This window comes from Convolutriloba macropyga, chromosome 4 (genome assembly GCF_964194025.1).
Source record: "Convolutriloba macropyga chromosome 4, txConMacr16.3, whole genome shotgun sequence".
Classification (NCBI taxonomy): Eukaryota; Metazoa; Xenacoelomorpha; order Acoela; family Convolutidae; genus Convolutriloba; species Convolutriloba macropyga.
In genome coordinates this window covers 20,155,316-20,166,583 of record NC_134471.1, presented here as the reverse complement: position 1 = coordinate 20,166,583, position 11,268 = coordinate 20,155,316, and positions in this window count along the sequence as shown.

Genomic DNA, 11,268 nt, shown 5'->3' with positions numbered 1-11,268 from the left:
AAGCGAGAAAAGAAAGTGAGAAAAGAAAGTGAGAAAAAAAAGTGAGAAAAGAAAGCGAAAAAACAGTGAGAAAAGAAAGTGAGAAAAGAAACTGAAAAAAGCAAGTGAGAAAGGAACGTGAGAAAAGAAAGTGAGAAAAAAAAGTTAGAAAAGAAAGTGAGAAAAGAAACTGAAAAAAGAAAGTGAGAAAAGAAAGTGAGAAAAGAAAGTGAGAAAAAAAGTGAGAAAAGAAAGTGAGAAAATAAAGTAAAAGGAAGTGAGATTATTTTTAACCTTACTCTACAGTGGCAAAAACATATAAAGAAACATTCGTGGAGGATTTGTTATTCCACTAATAAAATAACATTCGTCTGTGTGGTGGCTCAGCATGCCATGGAAGCTTGTAAGAGCTTGAGTCATTCGTCATGCATGGGCAATTGATTCCAAAATGGCCGCAAAATGAAAACTGCAGACTAAATAAATGCAGTCAATGAATATATGGTATGGTATCTCAAGTCATTTACCCCTGTTTTCTGTATTGAGTTGAGTAATTGAAATATGTATCAATCGAAAGCCGGCAATGAGTTGGTCAATATCTCGCAATTAGAGTTTTTAAAAAGGCTTTGTTTTTGCATAACTTTCACATTTTTTTCCCTTAATGTATTAAGAATGGCAATAGGATGAATTTCGTTGACTACTTGTTTGAAAATTTAGGCATCACTATTTTCGCAGGCACTGATGGAAGCAGTGCTCAGTAGTCTGCATAGCTACTCGCTATAGTATGGAATACGCGGTGTGTATATGCAATATTAGGCTAACGTCTCGATATATAATGGTACTAATGTTTCAATGAACAAATGGTAAAACAATTAAGGTTTGAGATCGAAAAAACTGATGGAAATTAAAACAGCTATGATAAATGACGGTGAGAAGGTCAAGATTATAATAAGTTTTTATAGTTATGAGGGTGAAGCAATGATGATATGAAGTAAAGTAATATTTACTTTTCCGATTGATAGAAATGGCTTTGTTTTCGTTGTCTTCGATAACAAGATTTTTTATTAGATACATGTGGTCCTAAAACTGACAGAAGAACTGATGGGCTTGTTGAAGGCTAATGAGCTTGTTGTTGTATATGTTGCTGTTGTTGTTGTTTTTTTGATTTTCAGAAAATTACAAAGATCTTATACCGGGGCTTTCGGGTCAGAATATTTTGTTGTCAGTGCGCTGCTAATTCTGGATATGGCTTGAGCATTGTCTTTTTGAATTGCAGATTATACAGATGGAGGAAGCGTCTTATAAGATGATGGGCTTTCTGGTGAGTTTATATTAGGATTTGTGTTTTCTGTTACTTCATTTGATGAAGTTTTTGAATTTTTATGCCTTCCGTATGCTCTCCTTCTTTTTTATATCAAGTTGCTTTTCTATCAGTCCAAATTTCACTTGAGCTGTACTCCTGTTATCAATTAGTGTACAAATAAGTTTCTCAACTTAAGAGTCAAAAATTTGTGGCCCCTTCAAAGCCTCTGGAATCATTGGATCTTCGCAAAATTTCATTGCTAATTATTCGCGAATCTTCGATTTGGAATTGTGACTGAAATGGTTTCAAGTGTACAGGGTGTACGATCTGAGTATTATTTGTATTTGTTTTTCGATTCAAATAGTTGCTTTTTGTGAGGACTTTTTCTATCCTATGTACGCCTACACATTTGCATTCTAGGTTTCCATTTTTGTCATATTCATTTGAAATTTTTGGACGAAGAAGCGTGCAATATTGGTCGTTGTTTTAGCCGAACAGTTTTTGCTTTCCTGACATAGTATTCGCAGTTTCGTTTAAAGACGTTGCTAGGGGTTCTTTCACATCTGAAAAGTGATCCATCTTTTTGGTTTGGATTTCGCTTACGTAATCATATTTTGATCTGGTAGCTATTTTTTGAATCGAAGATCATTTGGCTTCAATGGTACTCTCCTTTGAGAGATTAGAGTAGGTGAAACTCCTAGGGCTGTGTGATACATTGCGTTTTGTTGAAAAACAGCCAAGTCAATGTATTTATGCCAGTCATGTTTTCTGTGTTTTCTTAAATTTTCAAGTACCGTTTCAGAGGTCCATGCGTTCGCTCCAAAAGACCAATTGTTTGTGCGTGTTTGACAGATGCGTGGTTTCATTTTACTTCAAGCATTCGGAATACTTCACTTCTGAGTTTGATTTTGAACGCTGATCTTTTATCAGTTCAAATTGACAGTGGAATATATGATTGTTGTAAAAATCAATTCTTTAAGACTTTTGTAAAACCCTCAGCTGAGGGCAATGTGATTGGTTGGGCAAACAGGTATTTGGAAAATACATCCATTGCTGTTACCACGAAGGAATAACCACCTGATTTTGGTAATTGGCCAGCAACACCAACTTGAAGTCAGTCACTTGGAAAGGCGATTTTGAAGCAAGAGAAGATAAACAGTTGTTGAAATATACACTCAGAAATTCAATGAAACCAGGAAAGTAATTTTTTCTTTGGAACTCAGTGATAGTTTTTTTGTATACCCAAATGGCGTTTGATCTTAGAATCTTGTATTTGGTATTGAAGTCCCTCTCTTAAGGTTTCCGGTAGTACAAGTTATTTTGCAACTACTTTTCTTGTGTGATCAATGAATTTTCTGTACAGTACAAGATTTACAAGAACAATTCTATTCATTTGCTTGTGATATATTTGTGAATCATACGATGGATAAGTTGTGTTGGGTTTTATTTTCTGTCGTTTCTCAATCCATCGTATCGTCTTAAGCATTATCTATGTCAGTTGTTTGTTCAGCGGGAATTTCTAGTGACTCTAATTTAAAATCCAAATTGAGTTCATCAATTGAATTTTTTTCAGCCATTGAATACAACGTATTGTCTTCGAGAAGCATATTTGCTAGAATGCCTTCTTCTACGCTATTGATGGTCATTGTTGTTGTGCTTATAACGTTTGTTTGAGATATTTTTGAGGGGACTGTGTCCAGGCTTTGTTGATAAATTTTCAATTCAATGTTCTGAGCGGGAACTTCGTTTTTGATTTTCATTTGAAATTTTTTTGATGGGTTAACATAGATTCGGGAGAGATAATCGGCAGCGCCCATATTCGGGAGAAATAATAACATAGATTAATAAAGAAAGGAAAAGTGAAAAGACAAAGTGAGAAAAGAAAGCGAGAAAAGAAAGTGAGAAAAGAAAGTGAGAAAAGAAAGTGAGAAAAGAAAGTGAGAAAAAAAGTGAGAAAAGAAAGTGAGAAAAGAAACTGAAAAAAGAAAGTGAGAAAAGAACGTGAGAAAAGAAAGTGAGAAAAAAAAGTGAGAAAAGGAAGTGAGAAAAGAAACTGAAAAAAGAAAGTGAGAAAAGAAAGAGAGAAAAGAAAGTGAGAAAAAAAGTGAGAAAAGAAAGTGAGAAAATAAAGTAAAAGGAAGTGAAATTATTTTTAACCTTACTCTACAGTGGCAAAAACATATAAAGAAACATTCGTGGAGGATTTGCTATTCCACTAATAAAATAACATTCGTCTGTGTGGTGGCTCAGCATGCCATGGAAGCTTGTAAGAGCTTGAGTCATTCGTCATGCATGGGCAATTGATTCCAAAATGGCCGCAAAATGAAAACTGCAGACTGAATAAATGCAGTCAAAGAATATATGGTATGGAATCTCAAGTCATTTACCCCTGTTTTCTGTATTGAGTTGAGTAATTGAAATATGTATCAATCGAAAGCCGGCAATGAGTTGGTCAATATCTCGCAATTAGAGTTTTTAAAAAGGTTTTGTTTTTGCATAACTTTCACATTTTTTTCCTCAATGTATTATGAATGGCAATAGGATGAATTTTTTTGACTACTTGTTTAAAAATTTAGGAATCACTATTTCCTCAGGCACTGATGGAAGCAGTGCTCAGTAGTCTGCATAGCTAATCACTATAGTATGGAGCACGCGGTGTGTATATGCAATATTAGGCTAACGTCTTGATATATAATGGTACTAATGTTTCAATGAACAAATGGTAAAACAATTAAGGTTTGAGATCGAAAAAACTAATGGAAATTAAAACAGCTATGGTAAATGACGGTGAGAAGGTCAAGATTATAATAAGTTTTTATAGTTATGAGGGTGAAGCAATGATGATATGAAGTAAAGAAATATTTACTTTTCCGATTGATAGAAATGGGTTTGTTTTCGTTGTCTTCGATAACGAGATATTTTATTAGATACATGTGGTCCTAAAACTGACAGAAGAACTGTTGGGCTTGTTGAAGGCTAATGAGCTTGTTGTTGTATATGTTGCTGTTGTTGTTGTTTTTTTGATTTTCAGAAAATTACAAAGATTTTATACCGGGGTTTTCGGGTCAGAATATTTTGTTGTCAGTGCGCTGCTAATTCTGGATATGGCTTGAGCACTGTCTTTTTGAATTGCAGATTATACAGATGGAGGCAGCGTCTTATAAGATGATGGGCTCTCTGCTGAGTTTATATTAGGATTTGTGTTTTCTGTTACTTCATTTGATGAAGTTTTGGAATTTTTATGCTTTCCGTATGCTCTCCTTCTTTTTTTTATCAAGTTTCTTTTCTATCAGTCCAAGTTTCACTTGAGCTGTACTCCTTGTATCAATTAGTGTACAAATAAGTTTCTCAACTTAAGAGTCAAAAATTTGTGGCCCCTTCAAAGCCTCTGGAATCATTGGATCTTCGCAAAATTTCATTGCTAATTATTCGCGAATCTTCGATTTGGAATTGTGACTGAAATGGTTTCAAGAGTACAGGGTGGACGATCTGAGTATTATTTGTATTTGTTATTCGATTCAAATAGTTGCTTTTTGTGAGGACTTTTTCTATCCTATGTACGCCTACCCATTTGCATTCTAGGTTTCCATTTTTGTCATATTCATTTGAAATTTTTGGACGAAGAAGCGTGCAATATTGGTCGTTGTTTTAGCCGAACAGTTTTTGCTTTCCTGTCATAGTATTCGCAGTTTCGTTTAAAGACGTTGCTAGGGGTTCTTTCACATCTGAAAAGTGATCCATCTTTTTGGTTTGGATTTCGCTTACGTAATCATATTTTGATCTGGTAGCTATTTTTTGAATCGAAGATCATTTGGCTTCAATGGTACTCTCCTTTGAGAGATTAGAGTAGGTGAAACTCCTAGGGCTGTGTGATACATTGCGTTTTGTTGAAAAACAGCCAAGTCAATGTATTTATGCCAGTCATGTTTTCTGTGTTTTCTTAAATTTTCAAGTACCGTTTCAGAGGTCCATGCGTTCGCTCCAAAAGACCAATTGTTTGTGCGTGTTTGACAGATGCGTGGTTTCATTTTACTTCAAGCATTCGGAATACTTCACTTCTGAGTTTGATTTTGAACGCTGATCTTTTATCAGTTCAAATTGACAGTGGAATATATGATTGTTGTAAAAATCAATTCTTTAAGACTTTTGTAAAACCCTCAGCTGAGGGCAATGTGATTGGTTGGGCAAACAGGTATTTGGAAAATACATCCATTGCTGTTACCACGAAGGAATAACCACCTGATTTTGGTAATTGGCCAGCAACACCAACTTGAAGTCAGTCACTTGGAAAGGCGATTTTGAAGCAAGAGAAGATAAACAGTTGTTGAAATATACACTCAGAAATTCAATGAAACCAGGAAAGTAATTTTTTCTTTGGAACTCAGTGATAGTTTTTTTGTATACCCAAATGGCGTTTGATCTTAGAATCTTGTATTTGGTATTGAAGTCCCTCTCTTAAGGTTTCCGGTAGTACAAGTTATTTTGCAACTACTTTTCCTGTATGATCAAGGAATTTTCTGTACAATACGCGATTTACAAGAACAATTCTATTCATTTGCTTGTGATATCTTTGTGAATCATACGCTGAATAAGTTGTGTTGGGTTTTATTTTCTGTTCAATCCATCGTATCGTCTCAGCATTATCCTGGTCAGTTGTTTGTTCAGCGGCAATTTCCAGTGGCTCTAATTTAAATTCCAAAGTGAGTTCATCAAATGAATTTTTTTCTGCCATTGAATACAACGTATTGTCTTCGAGAAGCATACTTGCTAGAATGCCTTCTTCTACGCTATTGATGGTCATTGTTGTTGTGCTTATAAAGTTTGGTTGAGATATTTCTGTGGGGACTGTGTCCAGGCTTTGTTGATAAAATTTTCAATTCAATGTTCTGAACGGGAACTTCGTTTTTGATTTTCATTTGAAATTTTTTTGATGGGTTAACATAGATTCGGGAGAGATAATCGGCAGCACCGATATTCGGGAGAAATAATAACATAGATTAATAAAGAAAGGAAAAGTGAAAAGACAAAGTGAGAAAAGAAAGCGAGAAAAGAAAGTGAGAAAAGAGAGTGAGAAAAGAAAGTAAGAAAAGAAAGTGAGAAAAAAAGTGAGAAAAGAAGGTGAGAAAAGAAACTGAAAAAAGAAAGTGAGAAAAGAAAGTGAGAAAAGAAAGTGAGAAAAAAAGTGAGAAAAGAAAGTGAGAAAATAAAGTAAAAGGAAGTGAGATTATTTTTAACCTTACTCTACAGTGGCAAAAACATATAAAGAAACATTCGTGGAGGATTTGTTATTCCACTAATAAAATAACATTCGTCTGTGTGGTGGCTCAGCATGCCATGGAAGCTTGTAAGAGCTTGAGTCATTCGTCATGCATGGGCAATTGATTCCAAAATGGCCGCAAAATGAAAACTGCAGACTAAATAAATGCAGTCAAAGAATATATGGTATGGAATCTCAAGTCATTTACCCCTGTTTTCTGTATTGAGTTGAGTAATTGAAATATGTATCAATCGAAAGCCGGCAATGAGTTGGTCAATATCTCGCAATTAGAGTTTTTAAAAAGGTTTTGTTTTTGCATAACTTTCACATTTTTTTCCCTTAATGTATTAAGAATGGCAATAGGATGAAATTTTTTGACTACTTGTTTGAAAATTTAGGAATCACTATTTCCTTAGTCACTGATGGAAACAGTGCTCAGTAGTCTGCATAGCTACTCGCTATAGTATGGAATACGCGGTGTGTATATGCAATATTAGGCTAACGTCTTGATATATAATGGTACTAACGATTCAATGAACAAATTGTAAAACAATTAAAGTTTGAGATCAAAAAAAGTAATGGAAATTAAAACAGCTAGGGTAAATGACGGTGAGAAGGTCAAGATTATAATAAGTTTTTATAGTTATGAGGGTGAAGCAATGGTGATATGAAGTAAAGTAATATTTACTTTTCCGATTGATAGAAATGGGTTTGTTTTCGTTGCCTTCGGTAACGAGATGTTTTATTAGATACATGTGGTCCTAAAACTGACAGAGGAACTGATGGGCTTGTTGAAGGCTGTTGTGCTTGTTGTTGTATATGTTGCTGTTGTTGTTGTTTTTTTGATTTTCAGAAAATTACAAAGGTTTTAAACCGGGGCTTTCGGGTCAAAATATTTTGTTGTCAGTGCACTGCTAATTCTGGATATGGCTTGAGCATTGTCTTTTTGAATTGGAGATTATACAGATGAAGGCGGCACCTTATATGATGAAGGGCTTTCTGGTGAGTTTATATTAGGTGTTGTGTTTTCTGTTACTTCATTTGATGAAATTTTGGAATTATTATGCTTTCCATATGCTCTCTTTTTGTAAGGACTTTTTCTATCCTATGTACGCTTACCCGTTTGCATTCTAGGTTTCCATTTTTGTCATATTTAACTGAAATTTTTGGATGAAGAAGCATGCAATATTGGTCGTTGTTTTAGTGGAACAGTTTTTGTTTTCCTGTCATAGTATTCGCAGTTTTTTTAAAGACATTATTAGTGGTTCTTTCACATCTGAAAAATGATCCATCTTTTTGGTTTGGATTTCGCTTACGTAATCATATTTTGATGAGAACCTTGGTAACGTTTTTTTTTAAATCGGAGATCAATTGGATTCAATGGTACTCTCCTTTAAGAGATTAGAGTAGGTGGACCAACTAGGGCTGTGTGTTTTGTTGAAAAACAGCCAAGTCAATGTATTTATGCCAGTCATGTTTTCTGTGTTTTCGTAAATTTTCAAGTACCGTTTCTGTGGTCCATGCGTTCGCTCCAAAAGATCAATTGTTTGTGCGTGTTTTACAGATGCGTGGTTTCATTTTACTTCAAGCATTCTGGCTACTTCACTTATGAGTTGGACTTTGAACGCTGATCTTTAATCAGTTCAAATTGACAGTGGAATATATGATTGTTGTAGTAATCAGTTCCTTAAGACTTTTGTAATACCCTCAGCTGAGGGCAAGGTTATTGGTTGGGCAAATAGGTATTTGGAAAATGCATCCATTGCTGTTACCACGAAGGATTAACCACCTGATTTTTGCCAACAACATCAACTTGAAGTAAGTCTTTTGCTTGTGATCAAGCTTACCGGGTTCAGTAGCGGTGTAACTATTTCACGTTTTGGCGATTTTGAAGCAAGAGAAGATAAACAGTTGTTGAAATATACACTCAGAAATTCAATGAAACCAGGAAAGTAATTTTTTCTTTGGAACTCAGTGATAGTTTTTTTGTATACCCAAATGGCCTTTGATCTTAGAATCTTGTATTTGGTATTGAAGTCCCTCTCTTAAGGTTTCCGGTAGTACAAGTTATTTTGCAACTACTTTTCTTGTGTGATCAATGAATTTTCTGTACAGTACAAGATTTACAAGAACAATTCTATTCATTTGCTTGTGATATATTTGTGAATCATACGATGGATAAGTTGTGTTGGATTTTATTTTCTGTCGTTTCGCAATCCATCGTATCGTCTTAGCATTATCTATGTCAGTTGTTTGTTCAGCGAATTTCTAGTGACTCTAATTTAAAATCCAAAATGAGTTTATCAATTGAATTTTCTTCAGCCATTGAATACAATGTATTGTCTTCGAGAAGCATTATTTGCTAGAATGTTTTCTTCTACGCTATTGATGGTCATTGTTGTCGTTGTGCTTATAAAGTTTGGTTGATATATTTCTGTGGGGAGTGTGTCCAGGCTTTGTTGATAAAATTTTCAATTCAATGTTCTGAACGCGAACTTCGTTTTTGATCTTCATTTGAAATTTTGTTGATGGGTTAACATAGATTCGGGAGAGATAATCGGCAGCGCCATTTACCGGGAAAATGTCCCAACTGAAATTTAGATGCAAGAACTTAGTCTAATGCGTTCCACAAACTACCAGGTAATTGTTTCGCTTAAAAAACCCGCGTAACGCTTTTGTTATCTGTTAGAACTATGATCGGTTTGTCAGTTACTCCCCATACATAGTGTCCAAATGCTTCAAATGCAAAGTAGACATTGAAAGATTTCTTAACGTATATGGAAAATTTTAGTTGATTGGGTGAGAAGAGACGTGAACCAAAAGCAACTGGAGCATACAGTTTTTCACGTTTGTCAATAGAGTGACAAACCTCGTCTTCAATGAGAAGAATATATCCCGCGGCAACACAACGCGCGTCACTGACGATGACTAATTGACGTCCAGATTTTGCCATTTTCAGGAAAATTTCAGAGGAGCGAGGGAAGTCTGATTTCAATATAGCGAGGCTTTCTTGATGTTCTTTTTTGATTAAAAATTCTTGGTCATTTCTCAGAAGTTTAAAGAATGGTAACAGCTTTACAGCTATATTGGCTATGAATTTGTGGAAACTTTGGACAAATACGATAAGCCGTCGTACTTGCTTATTCGTTTTAGGCATCTTGATAGTTTTCAAAGGTTTTTAAAGGTTGTTCACGGTTTGGGCATATTCCATGTTCCGTAATTGGTTGACCAAGAGATTTGATTTCCTTTGTTCCAAGTTGACATTTTTCAATAAAGAGTTTCTCAGCCAATTTTTCTATGCACGCAAAAATATGTTCTTAGTTATCTGTGAGAGAGTTTCCATCTATAGCACGACTACCGCGTTCATTAAAGTAGACAAAACATTCGTCATTTGCTACTACAGATTCCGAATGTTTACTAACACGGGAGCTGAATGCTGTTGGTGAGCAACTGAGACCGTGAGCTTGAGGTTTGAAGGCAAAAGTACGTCCACTAAAATTGAATGCTAGTAATTGGGTACTCAAATCATCTGCCGACTGAATAAAAAAATATGCTTGGCTGCAATCCATTTTGGCAAATATTCTCTTTCCAGCTAGGTGTGCAGTTGCATCAGCCTTTTTCGGGACTGCAAAGTTAATGTTCTCTTACTCATGTATAAGAAGATGTTTGATTCGTCGCAGATCGATTAGGATTCTTAGTCTTGATGAATTTCTTTGTGCAAAAATTGGATATGTGTATTTTGAGAATGGTAAAGTAAATTACCCCTAAGTACTTGTTCCCAATTAAATATCTCAATATCCACTCTTTTCTGGCCCCCCAATGTAGCCCCCCGTACCCCATGAATTTATTGCCCCCCACTATTGTATATTTACCATGATTGGGGGGCTATAGGTTATCTGACTACTAAGCCGGGGGGGGGGGGGCTATAATTGTAAAGACCCCTAATTTTTACACTAAAAACGCCCTTTAAGTTGGGGGTTGGGGTAGTAGGAGGAGGATGTTACAGAATAGATCCAGTTTACTTCTTACAATATGTATTTCTTTTGCGCGCCCTTATCATTAAAAGATGTTCAAATGGATGGTTCCGTATAATGGATGGTTCCGATTTCGGAGATTGTGACGTAATGGTTAAGTGACTCTGCTTGAAGTCACTGAGAATTTCTGGCGTTTATCGAGAACCAAGAAGCGGTTCGAGATATTAAGTCAGAATTTCGAAGTGACTTCTGCAGAGTCAATTAACCATGAGTAAATTGCCGTAGTAATTTAAATCCATGTTGAGGAGGAGGATGTTACAGAATAGATCCAGCTTACTTCTTACAATATGTATTCCTATGCGCGCCCTTATCATTAAAAGATGTTCAAATGGATGATTCCGCATAAATCAACTATGTTTTTGGAGATTGTGACTTTTATTTCCAGATTTGCGGTAAATTGCATTAAAAAAGGTTCAATTGTTTATAGCAAACCATTTTTCATTTATCAGCTCAAAACTTATTGTCTCAAGTTCGAGTGTACATTGTGAATCACACCAAGCAGTTTGTTTACAAAATGGGGCTCTTTTATACAATTAAAGTGAACGCGGCAACTTTTTTTGCTACATGGGTTTGTTTGGCTGCAATTACTGCGTCGTATCACCGGCGTGGCGATAAACTGGAAAATGTGTTCGAAGTGTACACAGGAGATAAAGAAAAGGCCAGTCTTTCCCATTATAATTCCGCACGGAATCATAGCC